This window comes from Cololabis saira, unplaced genomic scaffold (genome assembly GCF_033807715.1).
Source record: "Cololabis saira isolate AMF1-May2022 unplaced genomic scaffold, fColSai1.1 scf052, whole genome shotgun sequence".
NCBI classification, from domain to species: Eukaryota; Metazoa; Chordata; class Actinopteri; order Beloniformes; family Belonidae; genus Cololabis; species Cololabis saira.
This window is the reverse complement of record NW_026906216.1, coordinates 5,001-17,500: the sequence shown is the minus strand read 5'-3', so window position 1 is coordinate 17,500 and position 12,500 is coordinate 5,001. Positions and strand designations below refer to the sequence as shown.

Below are 12,500 nucleotides of genomic sequence, written 5' to 3'. Positions count from 1 at the left end.
ACGGTCTCCCATCCAAGTACTAACCAGGCCCGACCCTGCTTAGCTTCCGATATCAGACGAGATCGGGCGCATCCAGGCTGGTATGGCCGTAAGCAGAAGCTGCAGCTTGAAATACCTCTTACATGGAGTTGAAGATAAGTCATAGAATATAAGTCATTGATTTGTTGGTTTTATTTGTTGGAGTTAAAGTGCCTTAACCATGTGCAAAACACTTTAGGACGTGAGCTGTCGCTCTAACCACGTTGAAATATGTGTGGGTAGATTAAGCGAGAGCGCTCTCTGCTGGTTGAAAATGTTTACAGCACCTGGTATTCCCAGGCGGTCTCCCATCCAAGTACTAACCAGGCCCGACCCTGCTTAGCTTCCGAGATCAGATGAGATCGGGCGCATCCAGGCTGGTATGGCCGTAAGCTGAAGCTGCAGCTTGAAATACCTCTTATATGGAGTTGAAGATAAGTCATAGAATATAAGTCATTGATTTGTTGGTGATAATAATTTAGAAGCACTTATTTGTTGGAGTTAAAGTGCCTTTACCATGTGCAAAACACTTTAGGACGTGAGCTGTCGCTGTTACCACGTTGAAATATGTGTGGGTAGATTAAGCGAGAGCGCTCTCTGCTGGTTGAAAAAGCTTACAGCACCTGGTATTCCCAGGCGGTCTCCCATCCAAGTACTAACCAGGCCCGACCCTGCTTAGCTTGCGAGATCAGACGAGATCGGACACATCCAGGCTGGTATGGCCGTAAGCAGAAGCTGCAGCTTGAAATACCTCTGATATGGAGTTGAAGATAAGTCATAGAATATAAGTCATTGATTTGTTGGTTTTATTTGTTGGAGTTAAGGTGCCTTAACCATGTGCAAAACACTTTAGGACGTGAGCTGTCGCTCTTACCACGTTGAAATATGTGTGGGTAGATTAAGCGAGAGCGCTCTCTGCTGGTTGAAAAAGCTTACAGCACCTGGTATTCCCAGGCGGTCTCCCATCCAATTACTAACCAGGCCCGACCCTGCTTAGCTTCCGAGATCAGACAAGATCGGGCGCATCCAGGCTGGTATGGCCGTAAGCTGAAGCTGCAGCTTGAAATACTTCTTATATGGAGTTGAAGATAAGTCATAGAATATAAGTCATTGATTTGTTGGTTTTATTTGTTGGAGTTAAAGTGCCTTAACCATGTGCAAAACACTTCAGGACGTGAGCTGTCGCTGTTACCACGTTGAAATATGTGTGGGTAGATTAAGCGAGAGCATTCTCTGCTGGTTGAAAAAGCTTACAGCACCTGGTATTTCCAGGCGGTCTCCCATCCAAGTACTAACCAGGCCCAACCCTGCTTGGCTTCCGAGATCAGACGAGATCGGGCGCATCCAGGCTGGTATGGCCGTAAGCAGAAGCTGCAGCTTGAAATACCTCTTATATGGAGTTGAAGATAAGTCATAGAATATAAGTCATTGATTTGTTGGTTTTATTTGTTGGAGTTAAAGTGCCTTAACCATGTGCAAAACACTTTAGGACGTGAGCTGTCGCTGTTACCACTTTGAAATATGTGTGGGTAGATTAAGCGAGAGCGCTCTCTGCTGGTTGAAAAAGCTTACAGCACCTGGTATTCCCAGGCGGTCTCCCATCCAAGTACTAACCAGGCCCGACCCTGCTTAGCTTCCGAGATCAGACAAGATTGGGCGCATCCAGGCTGGTATGGCCGTAAGCAGAAGCTGCAGCTTAAAATACCTCTTATATGGAGTTGAAGATAAGTCATATAATATAAGTCATTGATTTGTTGGTGATAATAATTTAGAAGCGCTTATTTGTTGGAGTTAAAGTGCCTTAACCATGTGCAAAACACTTTAGGACGTGAGCTGTCGCTGTTACCACGTTGAAATATGTGTGGGTAGATTAAGCGAGAGCGCTCTCTGCTGGATGAAACAGCTTACAGCACCTAGTATTCCGAGGCGTTCTCCCATCCAAGTACTAACCAGGTCCGACCCTGCTTAGCTTCCAAGATCAGACGAGATCGGTCGCATCCAGGCTGGTATGGCCGTAAGCTGAAGCTGCAGCTTGAAATACCTCTTATATGGAGTTGAAGATAAGTCATATAATATAAGTCATTGATTTGTTGGTGATAATAATTTAGAAGCGCTTATTTGTTGGAGTTAAAGTGCCTTAACCATGTGCAAAACACTTTAGGACGTGAGCTGTCGCTGTTACCACGTTGAAATATATGTGGGTAGATTAAGCGAGAGCGTTCTCTGCAGGTTGAAAAAGCTCACAGCACCTGGTATTCCCAGGCGGTCTCCCATCCAAGTACTAACCAGGCCCGACCCTGCTTAGCTTCTGAGATCAGACGAGATCGGGCGCATCCAGGCTGGTATGGCCGTAAGCAGAAGCTGCAGCTTGAAATACCTCTTATATGGAGTTGAAGATAAGTCATAGAATATAAGTCATTGATTTGTTGGTTTTATTTGTTGGAGTTAAAGTGCCTTAACCATGTGCAAAACACTTTAGGACGTGAGCTGTCGCTGTTACCACGTTGAAATATGTGTGGTTAGATTAAGCGAGAGCGCTCTCTGCTGGTTGAAAAAGCTTACAGCACCTGGTATTCCCAGGCGGTCTCCCATCCAAGTACTAACCGGGCCAGACCCTGATTAGCTTCCGAGATCAGACGAGATCGGGCGCATCCAGGCTGGTATGGCCGTAAGCTGAAGCTGCTGCTTGAAATACCTCTTATATGGAGTTGAAGATAAGTCATTTAATATAAGTCATTGATTTGTTGGTGATAATAATTTAGAAGCGCTTATTTGTTGGAGTTAAAGTGCCTTAACCATGTGCAAAACACTTTAGGACCTGAGCTGTCGCTGTTACCACGTTGAAATATGTGTGGGTAGATTAAGCGAGAGCGCTCTCTGCTGGTTGAAAATGCTTACAGCACCTGGTATTCCCAGGCGGTCTCCCATCCAAGTACTGACCAGGCCCGACCCTGCTTAGCTTCCGAGATCAGACGAGATCGGGCGCATCCAGGCTGGTATGGCCGTAAGCAGAAGCTGCAGTTGGAAATACCTCTTATATGGAGTTGAAGATAAGTCATAGAATATAAGTCATTGATTTGTTGGTTTTATTTGTTGGAGTTAAAGTGCCTTAACCATGTGCAAAACACTTTAGGACGTGAGCTGTCGCTGTTACCACGTTGAAATATGTGTGGGTAGATTAAGCGAGAGCGTTCTCTGCTGGTTGAAAAAGCTTACAGCACCTGGTATTTCCAGGCGGTCTCCCATCCAAGTACTAACCAGGCCCAACCCTGCTTGGCTTCCGAGATCAGACGAGATCGGGCGCATCCAGGCTGGTATGGCCGTAAGCAGAAGCTGCAGCTTGAAATACCTCTTATATGGAGTTGAAGATAAGTCATAGAATATAAGTCATTGATTTGTTGGTTTTATTTGTTGGAGTTAAAGTGCCTTAACCATGTGCAAAACACTTTAGGACGTGAGCTGTCGCTGTTACCACGTTGAAATATGTGTGGGTAGATTAAGCGAGAGCGTTCTCTGCTGGTTGAAAAAGCTTACAGCACCTGGTATTCCCAGGCGGTCTCCCATCCAAGTACTAACCAGGCCCGACCCTGCTTAGCTTCCGAGATCAGACGAGATCGGGCGCATCCAGGCTGGTATGGCCGTAAGCAGAAGCTGCAGCTTGAAATACCTCTGATATGGAGTTGAAGATAAGTCATAGAATATAAGTCATTGATTTGTTGGTGATAGTAATTTAGAAGCGCTTATTTGTTGGAGTTAAAGTGCCTTAACCATGTGCAAAACACTTTAGGACGTGAGCTGTCGCCCTTACCACGTTGAAATATGTGTGGGTAGATTAAGCGAGACCGCTCTCTGCTGGTTGAAAAAGCTTACAGCACCTGGTATTCCCAGGCGGTCTCCCATCCAAGTACTAACCAGGCCCGACCCTGCTTAGCTTCCAAGATCAGACGAGATCGGGCGCATCCAGGCTGGTATGGCCGTAAGCTGAGGCTGCAGCTTGAAATACCTCTTATATGGAGTTGAAGATAAGTCATACAAAAAAGTCATTGATTTGTTGGTGATAATTTAGAAGCGCATATTTGTTGGAGTTAAAGTGCCTTAACCATGTGCAAAACACTTTAGGACGTGAGCTGTCGCTGTTACCACGTTGAAATATGTGTGGGTAGATTAAGCGAGAGCGCTCTCTGCTGGTTGAAAAAGCTTACAGCACCTGGTATTCCCAGGCGGTCTCCCATCCAAGTACTAACCAGGCCCGACCCTGCTTAGCTACCGAGATCAGACGAGATCGGGCGCATCCAGGCTGGTATGGCCGTAAGCAGAAGCTGCAGCTTGAAATACCTCTTATATGGAGTTGAAGATAAGTCATAGAATATAAGTCATTGATTTGTTGGTTTTATTTGTTGGAGTTAAAGTGCCTTAACCATGTGCAAAACAATTCAGGACGTGAGCTGTCACTGTTACCACGTTGAAATATGTGTGGGTAGATTAAGCGAGAGCGCTCTCTGCTGGTTGAAAAAGCTTACAGCACCTGGTATTCCCAGACGGTCTCCCATCCAAGTACTAACCAGGCCCGACCCTGCTTAGCTTCCGATATCAGACGAGATCGGGCGCATCCAGGCTGGTATGGCCGTAAGCAGAAGCTGCAGCTTGAAATACCTCTTACATGGAGTTGAAGATAAGTCATAGAATATAAGTCATTGATTTGTTGGTTTTATTTGTTGGAGTTAAAGTGCCTTAACCATGTGCAAAACACTTTAGGACGTGAGCTGTCGCTCTAACCACGTTGAAATATGTGTGGGTAGATTAAGCGAGAGCGCTCTCTGCTGGTTGAAAATGCTTACAGCACCTGGTATTCCAAGGCGGTCTCCCATCCAAGTACTAACCAGGCCCGACCCTGCTTAGCTTCCGATATCAGACGAGATCGGGCGCATCCAGCCTGGTATGGCCGTAAGCTGAAGCTGCAGCTTGAAATACCTCTTATATGGAGTTGAAGATAAGTCATAGAATATAAGTCATTGATTTGTTGGTTTTATTTGTTGGAGTTAAAGTGCCTTAACCATGTGCAAAACACTTCAGGACGTGAGCTGTCGCTGTTACCACATTGAAATATGTGTGGGCAGATTAAGCGAGAGCGCTCTCTGCTGGTTGAAAAAGCTTACAGCACCTGGTATTCCCAGGCGGTCTACCATCCAAGTACTAACCAGGCCCGACCCTGCTTAGCTTCAGAGATCAGACGAGATCGGGCGCATCCAGGCTGGTATGGCCGTAAGCAGAAGCTGCAGCTTGAAATACCTCTGATATGGAGTTGAAGATAAGTCATAGAATATAAGTCATTGATTTGTTGGTTTTATTTGTTGGAGTTAAAGTGCCTTAACCATGTGCAAAACACTTTAGGACGTGAGCTGTCGCTCTTACCACGTTGAAATATGTGTGGGTAGATTAAGCGAGAGCGCTCTCTGCTGGTTGAAAAAGCTTACAGCACCTGGTATTCCCAGGCGGTCTCCCATCCAAGTACTAACCAGGCCCGACCCTGCTTAGCTTCCGAGATCAGACGAGATCGGGCGCATCCAGGCTGGTATGGCCGTAAGCTGAAGCTGCAGCTTGAAATACCTCTTATATGGAGTTGAAGATAAGTCATAGAATATAAGTCATTGATTTGTTGGTTTTATTTGTTGGAGTTAAAGTGCCTTAACCATGTGCAAAACACTTCAGGACGTGAGCTGTCGCTGTTACCACGTTGAAATATGTGTGGGTAGATTAAGCGAGAGCGCTCTCTGCTGGTTGAAAAAGCTTACAGCACCTGGTATTCCCAGACGGTCTCCCATCCAAGTACTAACCAGGCCCGACCCTGCTTAGCTTCCGATATCAGACGAGATCGGGCGCATCCAGGCTGGTATGGCCGTAAGCAGAAGCTGCAGCTTGAAATACCTCTTACATGGAGTTGAAGATAAGTCATAGAATATAAGTCATTGATTTGTTGGTTTTATTTGTTGGAGTTAAAGTGCCTTAACCATGTGCAAAACACTTTAGGACGTGAGCTGTCGCTCTAACCACGTTGAAATATGTGTGGGTAGATTAAGCGAGAGCGCTCTCTGCTGGTTGAAAATGTTTACAGCACCTGGTATTCCCAGGCGGTCTCCCATCCAAGTACTAACCAGGCCCGACCCTGCTTAGCTTCCGAGATCAGATGAGATCGGGCGCATCCAGGCTGGTATGGCCGTAAGCTGAAGCTGCAGCTTGAAATACCTCTTATATGGAGTTGAAGATAAGTCATAGAATATAAGTCATTGATTTGTTGGTGATAATAATTTAGAAGCACTTATTTGTTGGAGTTAAAGTGCCTTTACCATGTGCAAAACACTTTAGGACGTGAGCTGTCGCTGTTACCACGTTGAAATATGTGTGGGTAGATTAAGCGAGAGCGCTCTCTGCTGGTTGAAAAAGCTTACAGCACCTGGTATTCCCAGGCGGTCTCCCATCCAAGTACTAACCAGGCCCGACCCTGCTTAGCTTGCGAGATCAGACGAGATCGGACACATCCAGGCTGGTATGGCCGTAAGCAGAAGCTGCAGCTTGAAATACCTCTGATATGGAGTTGAAGATAAGTCATAGAATATAAGTCATTGATTTGTTGGTTTTATTTGTTGGAGTTAAGGTGCCTTAACCATGTGCAAAACACTTTAGGACGTGAGCTGTCGCTCTTACCACGTTGAAATATGTGTGGGTAGATTAAGCGAGAGCGCTCTCTGCTGGTTGAAAAAGCTTACAGCACCTGGTATTCCCAGGCGGTCTCCCATCCAATTACTAACCAGGCCCGACCCTGCTTAGCTTCCGAGATCAGACAAGATCGGGCGCATCCAGGCTGGTATGGCCGTAAGCTGAAGCTGCAGCTTGAAATACTTCTTATATGGAGTTGAAGATAAGTCATAGAATATAAGTCATTGATTTGTTGGTTTTATTTGTTGGAGTTAAAGTGCCTTAACCATGTGCAAAACACTTCAGGACGTGAGCTGTCGCTGTTACCACGTTGAAATATGTGTGGGTAGATTAAGCGAGAGCATTCTCTGCTGGTTGAAAAAGCTTACAGCACCTGGTATTTCCAGGCGGTCTCCCATCCAAGTACTAACCAGGCCCAACCCTGCTTGGCTTCCGAGATCAGACGAGATCGGGCGCATCCAGGCTGGTATGGCCGTAAGCAGAAGCTGCAGCTTGAAATACCTCTTATATGGAGTTGAAGATAAGTCATAGAATATAAGTCATTGATTTGTTGGTTTTATTTGTTGGAGTTAAAGTGCCTTAACCATGTGCAAAACACTTTAGGACGTGAGCTGTCGCTGTTACCACTTTGAAATATGTGTGGGTAGATTAAGCGAGAGCGCTCTCTGCTGGTTGAAAAAGCTTACAGCACCTGGTATTCCCAGGCGGTCTCCCATCCAAGTACTAACCAGGCCCGACCCTGCTTAGCTTCCGAGATCAGACAAGATTGGGCGCATCCAGGCTGGTATGGCCGTAAGCAGAAGCTGCAGCTTAAAATACCTCTTATATGGAGTTGAAGATAAGTCATATAATATAAGTCATTGATTTGTTGGTGATAATAATTTAGAAGCGCTTATTTGTTGGAGTTAAAGTGCCTTAACCATGTGCAAAACACTTTAGGACGTGAGCTGTCGCTGTTACCACGTTGAAATATGTGTGGGTAGATTAAGCGAGAGCGCTCTCTGCTGGATGAAACAGCTTACAGCACCTAGTATTCCGAGGCGTTCTCCCATCCAAGTACTAACCAGGTCCGACCCTGCTTAGCTTCCAAGATCAGACGAGATCGGTCGCATCCAGGCTGGTATGGCCGTAAGCTGAAGCTGCAGCTTGAAATACCTCTTATATGGAGTTGAAGATAAGTCATATAATATAAGTCATTGATTTGTTGGTGATAATAATTTAGAAGCGCTTATTTGTTGGAGTTAAAGTGCCTTAACCATGTGCAAAACACTTTAGGACGTGAGCTGTCGCTGTTACCACGTTGAAATATATGTGGGTAGATTAAGCGAGAGCGTTCTCTGCAGGTTGAAAAAGCTCACAGCACCTGGTATTCCCAGGCGGTCTCCCATCCAAGTACTAACCAGGCCCGACCCTGCTTAGCTTCTGAGATCAGACGAGATCGGGCGCATCCAGGCTGGTATGGCCGTAAGCAGAAGCTGCAGCTTGAAATACCTCTTATATGGAGTTGAAGATAAGTCATAGAATATAAGTCATTGATTTGTTGGTTTTATTTGTTGGAGTTAAAGTGCCTTAACCATGTGCAAAACACTTTAGGACGTGAGCTGTCGCTGTTACCACGTTGAAATATGTGTGGTTAGATTAAGCGAGAGCGCTCTCTGCTGGTTGAAAAAGCTTACAGCACCTGGTATTCCCAGGCGGTCTCCCATCCAAGTACTAACCGGGCCAGACCCTGATTAGCTTCCGAGATCAGACGAGATCGGGCGCATCCAGGCTGGTATGGCCGTAAGCTGAAGCTGCTGCTTGAAATACCTCTTATATGGAGTTGAAGATAAGTCATTTAATATAAGTCATTGATTTGTTGGTGATAATAATTTAGAAGCGCTTATTTGTTGGAGTTAAAGTGCCTTAACCATGTGCAAAACACTTTAGGACCTGAGCTGTCGCTTTTACCACGTTGAAATATGTGTGGGTAGATTAAGCGAGAGCGCTCTCTGCTGGTTGAAAATGCTTACAGCACCTGGTATTCCCAGGCGGTCTCCCATCCAAGTACTGACCAGGCCCGACCCTGCTTAGCTTCCGAGATCAGACGAGATCGGGCGCATCCAGGCTGGTATGGCCGTAAGCAGAAGCTGCAGTTGGAAATACCTCTTATATGGAGTTGAAGATAAGTCATAGAATATAAGTCATTGATTTGTTGGTTTTATTTGTTGGAGTTAAAGTGCCTTAACCATGTGCAAAACACTTTAGGACGTGAGCTGTCGCTGTTACCACGTTGAAATATGTGTGGGTAGATTAAGCGAGAGCGTTCTCTGCTGGTTGAAAAAGCTTACAGCACCTGGTATTTCCAGGCGGTCTCCCATCCAAGTACTAACCAGGCCCAACCCTGCTTGGCTTCCGAGATCAGACGAGATCGGGCGCATCCAGGCTGGTATGGCCGTAAGCAGAAGCTGCAGCTTGAAATACCTCTTATATGGAGTTGAAGATAAGTCATAGAATATAAGTCATTGATTTGTTGGTTTTATTTGTTGGAGTTAAAGTGCCTTAACCATGTGCAAAACACTTTAGGACGTGAGCTGTCGCTGTTACCACGTTGAAATATGTGTGGGTAGATTAAGCGAGAGCGTTCTCTGCTGGTTGAAAAAGCTTACAGCACCTGGTATTCCCAGGCGGTCTCCCATCCAAGTACTAACCAGGCCCGACCCTGCTTAGCTTCCGAGATCAGACGAGATCGGGCGCATCCAGGCTGGTATGGCCGTAAGCAGAAGCTGCAGCTTGAAATACCTCTGATATGGAGTTGAAGATAAGTCATAGAATATAAGTCATTGATTTGTTGGTGATAGTAATTTAGAAGCGCTTATTTGTTGGAGTTAAAGTGCCTTAACCATGTGCAAAACACTTTAGGACGTGAGCTGTCGCCCTTACCACGTTGAAATATGTGTGGGTAGATTAAGCGAGACCGCTCTCTGCTGGTTGAAAAAGCTTACAGCACCTGGTATTCCCAGGCGGTCTCCCATCCAAGTACTAACCAGGCCCGACCCTGCTTAGCTTCCAAGATCAGACGAGATCGGGCGCATCCAGGCTGGTATGGCCGTAAGCTGAGGCTGCAGCTTGAAATACCTCTTATATGGAGTTGAAGATAAGTCATACAAAAAAGTCATTGATTTGTTGGTGATAATTTAGAAGCGCATATTTGTTGGAGTTAAAGTGCCTTAACCATGTGCAAAACACTTTAGGACGTGAGCTGTCGCTGTTACCACGTTGAAATATGTGTGGGTAGATTAAGCGAGAGCGCTCTCTGCTGGTTGAAAAAGCTTACAGCACCTGGTATTCCCAGGCGGTCTCCCATCCAAGTACTAACCAGGCCCGACCCTGCTTAGCTACCGAGATCAGACGAGATCGGGCGCATCCAGGCTGGTATGGCCGTAAGCAGAAGCTGCAGCTTGAAATACCTCTTATATGGAGTTGAAGATAAGTCATAGAATATAAGTCATTGATTTGTTGGTTTTATTTGTTGGAGTTAAAGTGCCTTAACCATGTGCAAAACAATTCAGGACGTGAGCTGTCACTGTTACCACGTTGAAATATGTGTGGGTAGATTAAGCGAGAGCGCTCTCTGCTGGTTGAAAATGCTTACAGCACCTGGTATTCCCAGGCGGTCTCCCATCCAAGTACTAACCAGGCCCGACCCTGCTTAGCTTCCGAGATCAGACGAGATCGGGCGCATCCAGGCTGGTATGGCCGTAAGCAGAAGCTGCTGCTTGAAATACCTCTTATATGGAGTTGAAGATAAGTCATATAATATAAGTCATTGATTTGTTGGTGATAATAATTTAGAAGCGCTTATTTGTTGGAGTTAAAGTGCCTTAACCATGTGAAAAACACTTTTGGACGTGAGCTGTCGCTGTTACCACGTTGAAATATGTGTGGGTAGATTAAGCGAGAGCGCTCTCTGCTGGTTGAAAATGCTTACAGCACCTGGTATTCCCAGGCGGTCTCCCATCCAAGTACTAACCAGGCCCGACCCTGCTTAGCTTCCGAGATCAGACGAGATCGGGCGCATCCAGGCTGGTATGGCCGTAAGCAGAAGCTGCAGCTTGAAATACCTCTGATATGGAGTTGAAGATAAGTCATAGAATATAAGTCATTGATTTGTTGGTTTTATTTGTTGGAGTTAAAGTGCCTTAACCATGTGCAAAACACTTTAGGACGTGAGCTGTCGCTCTTACCACGTTGAAATATGTGTGGGTAGATTAAGCGAGACCGCTCTCTGCTGGTTGAAAAAGCTTACAGCACCTGGTATTCCCAGGCGGTCTCCCATCCAAGTACTAACCAGGCCCGACCCTGCTTAGCTTCCGAGATCAGACGAGATCGGGCGCATCCAGGCTGGTATGGCCGTAAGCAGAAGCTGCTGCTTGAAATACCTCTGATATGGAGTTGAAGATAAGTCATAGAATATAAGTCATTGATTTGTTGGTTTTATTTGTTGGAGTTAAAGTGCCTTAACCATGTGCAAAACACTTTAGGACGTGAGCTGTCGCTGTTACCACGTTGAAATATGTGTGGGTAGATTAAGCGAGAGCGTTCTCTGCTGGTTGAAAAAGCTTACAGCACCTGGTATTCCCAGGCGGTCTCCCATCCAAGTACTAACCAGGCCCGACCCTGCTTAGCTTCCGAGATCAGACGAGATCGGGCGCATCCAGGCTGGTATGGCCGTAAGCTGAAGCTGCAGATTGAAATACCTCTTATATGGAGTTGAAGATAAGTCATATAATATAAGTCATTGATTTGTTGGTGATAATAATTTAGAAGCGCTTATTTGTTGGAGTTAAAGTGCCTTAACCATGTGCAAAACACTTTAGGACGTGAGCTGTCGCTGTAAACACGTTGAAATATGTGTGGGTAGATTAAGCGAGAGCGTTCTCTGCTGGTTGAAAAAGCTTACAGCACCTGGTATTTCCAGGCGGTCTCCCATCCAAGTACTAACCAGGCCCAACCCTGCTTGGCTTCCGAGATCAGACGAGATCGGGCGCATCCAGGCTGGTATGGCCGTAAGCAGAAGCTGCAGCTTGAAATACCTCTTATATAGAGTTGAAGATAAGTCATAGAATATAAGTCATTGATTTGTTGGTTTTATTTGTTGGAGTTAAAGTGCCTTAACCATGTGCAAAACACTTTAGGACGTGAGCTGTCGCTGTTACCACGTTGAAATATGTGTGGGTAGATTAAGCGAGAGCGTTCTCTGCTGGTTGAAAAAGCTTACAGCACCTGCTATTCCCAGGCGGTCTCCCATCCAAGTGCTAACCAGGCCCGACCCTGCTTAGCTTCCGAGATCAGACGAGATCGGGCGCATCCAGGCTGGTATGGCCGTAAGCAGGAGCTGCAGCTTGAAATACCTCTTATATGGAGTTGAAGATAAGGCATAGAATATAAGTCATTGATTTGTTGGTTTTATTTGTTGGAGTTAAAGTGCCTTAACCATGTGCAAAACACTTTAGGACGTGAGCTGTCGCTGTTACCACGTTGAAATATGTGTGGGTAGATTAAGCGAGAGCGTTCTCTGCTGGTTGAAAAAGCTTACAGCACCTGGTATTCCCAGGCGGTCTCCCATCCAAGTACTAACCAGACCCGACCCTGCTTAGCTTCCGAGATCAGACGAGATCGGGCGCACCCAGGCTGGTACGGCCGTAAGCAGAAGCTGCAGCTTGAAATACCTCTGATATGGAGTTGAAGATAAGTCATAGAATATAAGTCATTGATTTGTTGGTTTT

General features: G+C 45.9%; 37 non-coding genes and 2 pseudogenes across 37 annotated transcripts in view; all 39 read right to left on the bottom strand.

The window, feature by feature from the left end:
• LOC133435289 (5S ribosomal RNA) overlaps positions 1-94 on the bottom strand; it is a 119-nt gene extending 25 nt beyond the window's left edge. The window contains exon 1 of the ribosomal RNA XR_009779146.1: positions 1-94. This exon is cut by the window's left edge and continues 25 nt beyond it. This is a non-coding gene — a ribosomal RNA (5S ribosomal RNA).
• Positions 95-293: 199 nt separating this feature from the next.
• LOC133435127 (5S ribosomal RNA) lies at positions 294-412 on the bottom strand. The gene has a single exon (XR_009778992.1). It is a non-coding gene; the product is annotated as a 5S ribosomal RNA (ribosomal RNA).
• Positions 413-629: 217 nt separating this feature from the next.
• Positions 630-748, bottom strand: LOC133434821 (5S ribosomal RNA). The gene has a single exon (XR_009778736.1). It is a non-coding gene; the product is annotated as a 5S ribosomal RNA (ribosomal RNA).
• A 199-nt stretch (positions 749-947) lies between these two features.
• On the bottom strand, positions 948-1,066 carry LOC133435427 (5S ribosomal RNA). The gene has a single exon (XR_009779281.1). It is a non-coding gene; the product is annotated as a 5S ribosomal RNA (ribosomal RNA).
• A 199-nt stretch (positions 1,067-1,265) lies between these two features.
• LOC133435283 (5S ribosomal RNA) lies at positions 1,266-1,384 on the bottom strand. The gene has a single exon (XR_009779141.1). It is a non-coding gene; the product is annotated as a 5S ribosomal RNA (ribosomal RNA).
• Positions 1,385-1,583: 199 nt separating this feature from the next.
• Positions 1,584-1,702, bottom strand: LOC133435443 (5S ribosomal RNA). The gene has a single exon (XR_009779296.1). It is a non-coding gene; the product is annotated as a 5S ribosomal RNA (ribosomal RNA).
• Positions 1,703-1,919: 217 nt separating this feature from the next.
• LOC133434942 (5S ribosomal RNA) lies at positions 1,920-2,038 on the bottom strand (annotated as a pseudogene).
• Positions 2,039-2,255: 217 nt separating this feature from the next.
• Positions 2,256-2,374, bottom strand: LOC133435328 (5S ribosomal RNA). The gene has a single exon (XR_009779185.1). It is a non-coding gene; the product is annotated as a 5S ribosomal RNA (ribosomal RNA).
• Positions 2,375-2,573: 199 nt separating this feature from the next.
• LOC133435441 (5S ribosomal RNA) lies at positions 2,574-2,692 on the bottom strand. Its single transcript, XR_009779294.1, has one exon. It is a non-coding gene; the product is annotated as a 5S ribosomal RNA (ribosomal RNA).
• A 217-nt stretch (positions 2,693-2,909) lies between these two features.
• LOC133435125 (5S ribosomal RNA) lies at positions 2,910-3,028 on the bottom strand. Its single transcript, XR_009778990.1, has one exon. It is a non-coding gene; the product is annotated as a 5S ribosomal RNA (ribosomal RNA).
• A 199-nt stretch (positions 3,029-3,227) lies between these two features.
• Positions 3,228-3,346, bottom strand: LOC133435282 (5S ribosomal RNA). Its single transcript, XR_009779140.1, has one exon. It is a non-coding gene; the product is annotated as a 5S ribosomal RNA (ribosomal RNA).
• Positions 3,347-3,545: 199 nt separating this feature from the next.
• On the bottom strand, positions 3,546-3,664 carry LOC133435192 (5S ribosomal RNA). Its single transcript, XR_009779054.1, has one exon. It is a non-coding gene; the product is annotated as a 5S ribosomal RNA (ribosomal RNA).
• Positions 3,665-3,881: 217 nt separating this feature from the next.
• Positions 3,882-4,000, bottom strand: LOC133435161 (5S ribosomal RNA). Its single transcript, XR_009779025.1, has one exon. It is a non-coding gene; the product is annotated as a 5S ribosomal RNA (ribosomal RNA).
• A 213-nt stretch (positions 4,001-4,213) lies between these two features.
• On the bottom strand, positions 4,214-4,332 carry LOC133435092 (5S ribosomal RNA). The gene has a single exon (XR_009778959.1). It is a non-coding gene; the product is annotated as a 5S ribosomal RNA (ribosomal RNA).
• A 199-nt stretch (positions 4,333-4,531) lies between these two features.
• On the bottom strand, positions 4,532-4,650 carry LOC133435288 (5S ribosomal RNA). Its single transcript, XR_009779145.1, has one exon. It is a non-coding gene; the product is annotated as a 5S ribosomal RNA (ribosomal RNA).
• A 199-nt stretch (positions 4,651-4,849) lies between these two features.
• On the bottom strand, positions 4,850-4,968 carry LOC133434849 (5S ribosomal RNA). Its single transcript, XR_009778762.1, has one exon. It is a non-coding gene; the product is annotated as a 5S ribosomal RNA (ribosomal RNA).
• A 199-nt stretch (positions 4,969-5,167) lies between these two features.
• On the bottom strand, positions 5,168-5,286 carry LOC133435391 (5S ribosomal RNA). The gene has a single exon (XR_009779247.1). It is a non-coding gene; the product is annotated as a 5S ribosomal RNA (ribosomal RNA).
• A 199-nt stretch (positions 5,287-5,485) lies between these two features.
• Positions 5,486-5,604, bottom strand: LOC133435180 (5S ribosomal RNA). The gene has a single exon (XR_009779043.1). It is a non-coding gene; the product is annotated as a 5S ribosomal RNA (ribosomal RNA).
• Positions 5,605-5,803: 199 nt separating this feature from the next.
• On the bottom strand, positions 5,804-5,922 carry LOC133435287 (5S ribosomal RNA). The gene has a single exon (XR_009779144.1). It is a non-coding gene; the product is annotated as a 5S ribosomal RNA (ribosomal RNA).
• A 199-nt stretch (positions 5,923-6,121) lies between these two features.
• On the bottom strand, positions 6,122-6,240 carry LOC133435126 (5S ribosomal RNA). Its single transcript, XR_009778991.1, has one exon. It is a non-coding gene; the product is annotated as a 5S ribosomal RNA (ribosomal RNA).
• A 217-nt stretch (positions 6,241-6,457) lies between these two features.
• On the bottom strand, positions 6,458-6,576 carry LOC133434819 (5S ribosomal RNA). The gene has a single exon (XR_009778734.1). It is a non-coding gene; the product is annotated as a 5S ribosomal RNA (ribosomal RNA).
• Positions 6,577-6,775: 199 nt separating this feature from the next.
• On the bottom strand, positions 6,776-6,894 carry LOC133435426 (5S ribosomal RNA). The gene has a single exon (XR_009779280.1). It is a non-coding gene; the product is annotated as a 5S ribosomal RNA (ribosomal RNA).
• A 199-nt stretch (positions 6,895-7,093) lies between these two features.
• On the bottom strand, positions 7,094-7,212 carry LOC133435281 (5S ribosomal RNA). Its single transcript, XR_009779139.1, has one exon. It is a non-coding gene; the product is annotated as a 5S ribosomal RNA (ribosomal RNA).
• Positions 7,213-7,411: 199 nt separating this feature from the next.
• Positions 7,412-7,530, bottom strand: LOC133435442 (5S ribosomal RNA). The gene has a single exon (XR_009779295.1). It is a non-coding gene; the product is annotated as a 5S ribosomal RNA (ribosomal RNA).
• A 217-nt stretch (positions 7,531-7,747) lies between these two features.
• LOC133434941 (5S ribosomal RNA) lies at positions 7,748-7,866 on the bottom strand (annotated as a pseudogene).
• A 217-nt stretch (positions 7,867-8,083) lies between these two features.
• On the bottom strand, positions 8,084-8,202 carry LOC133435327 (5S ribosomal RNA). Its single transcript, XR_009779184.1, has one exon. It is a non-coding gene; the product is annotated as a 5S ribosomal RNA (ribosomal RNA).
• Positions 8,203-8,401: 199 nt separating this feature from the next.
• LOC133435440 (5S ribosomal RNA) lies at positions 8,402-8,520 on the bottom strand. The gene has a single exon (XR_009779293.1). It is a non-coding gene; the product is annotated as a 5S ribosomal RNA (ribosomal RNA).
• A 217-nt stretch (positions 8,521-8,737) lies between these two features.
• On the bottom strand, positions 8,738-8,856 carry LOC133435124 (5S ribosomal RNA). Its single transcript, XR_009778989.1, has one exon. It is a non-coding gene; the product is annotated as a 5S ribosomal RNA (ribosomal RNA).
• Positions 8,857-9,055: 199 nt separating this feature from the next.
• On the bottom strand, positions 9,056-9,174 carry LOC133435279 (5S ribosomal RNA). The gene has a single exon (XR_009779138.1). It is a non-coding gene; the product is annotated as a 5S ribosomal RNA (ribosomal RNA).
• A 199-nt stretch (positions 9,175-9,373) lies between these two features.
• On the bottom strand, positions 9,374-9,492 carry LOC133435168 (5S ribosomal RNA). The gene has a single exon (XR_009779032.1). It is a non-coding gene; the product is annotated as a 5S ribosomal RNA (ribosomal RNA).
• A 217-nt stretch (positions 9,493-9,709) lies between these two features.
• Positions 9,710-9,828, bottom strand: LOC133435160 (5S ribosomal RNA). Its single transcript, XR_009779024.1, has one exon. It is a non-coding gene; the product is annotated as a 5S ribosomal RNA (ribosomal RNA).
• A 213-nt stretch (positions 9,829-10,041) lies between these two features.
• Positions 10,042-10,160, bottom strand: LOC133435091 (5S ribosomal RNA). The gene has a single exon (XR_009778958.1). It is a non-coding gene; the product is annotated as a 5S ribosomal RNA (ribosomal RNA).
• A 199-nt stretch (positions 10,161-10,359) lies between these two features.
• Positions 10,360-10,478, bottom strand: LOC133435032 (5S ribosomal RNA). The gene has a single exon (XR_009778902.1). It is a non-coding gene; the product is annotated as a 5S ribosomal RNA (ribosomal RNA).
• A 217-nt stretch (positions 10,479-10,695) lies between these two features.
• On the bottom strand, positions 10,696-10,814 carry LOC133435031 (5S ribosomal RNA). Its single transcript, XR_009778901.1, has one exon. It is a non-coding gene; the product is annotated as a 5S ribosomal RNA (ribosomal RNA).
• Positions 10,815-11,013: 199 nt separating this feature from the next.
• LOC133435156 (5S ribosomal RNA) lies at positions 11,014-11,132 on the bottom strand. Its single transcript, XR_009779020.1, has one exon. It is a non-coding gene; the product is annotated as a 5S ribosomal RNA (ribosomal RNA).
• A 199-nt stretch (positions 11,133-11,331) lies between these two features.
• On the bottom strand, positions 11,332-11,450 carry LOC133435144 (5S ribosomal RNA). The gene has a single exon (XR_009779009.1). It is a non-coding gene; the product is annotated as a 5S ribosomal RNA (ribosomal RNA).
• Positions 11,451-11,667: 217 nt separating this feature from the next.
• On the bottom strand, positions 11,668-11,786 carry LOC133435277 (5S ribosomal RNA). The gene has a single exon (XR_009779136.1). It is a non-coding gene; the product is annotated as a 5S ribosomal RNA (ribosomal RNA).
• A 199-nt stretch (positions 11,787-11,985) lies between these two features.
• Positions 11,986-12,104, bottom strand: LOC133434787 (5S ribosomal RNA). The gene has a single exon (XR_009778704.1). It is a non-coding gene; the product is annotated as a 5S ribosomal RNA (ribosomal RNA).
• Positions 12,105-12,303: 199 nt separating this feature from the next.
• Positions 12,304-12,422, bottom strand: LOC133435416 (5S ribosomal RNA). The gene has a single exon (XR_009779270.1). It is a non-coding gene; the product is annotated as a 5S ribosomal RNA (ribosomal RNA).
• Between the last annotated feature and the right edge of the window lie 78 nt (positions 12,423-12,500).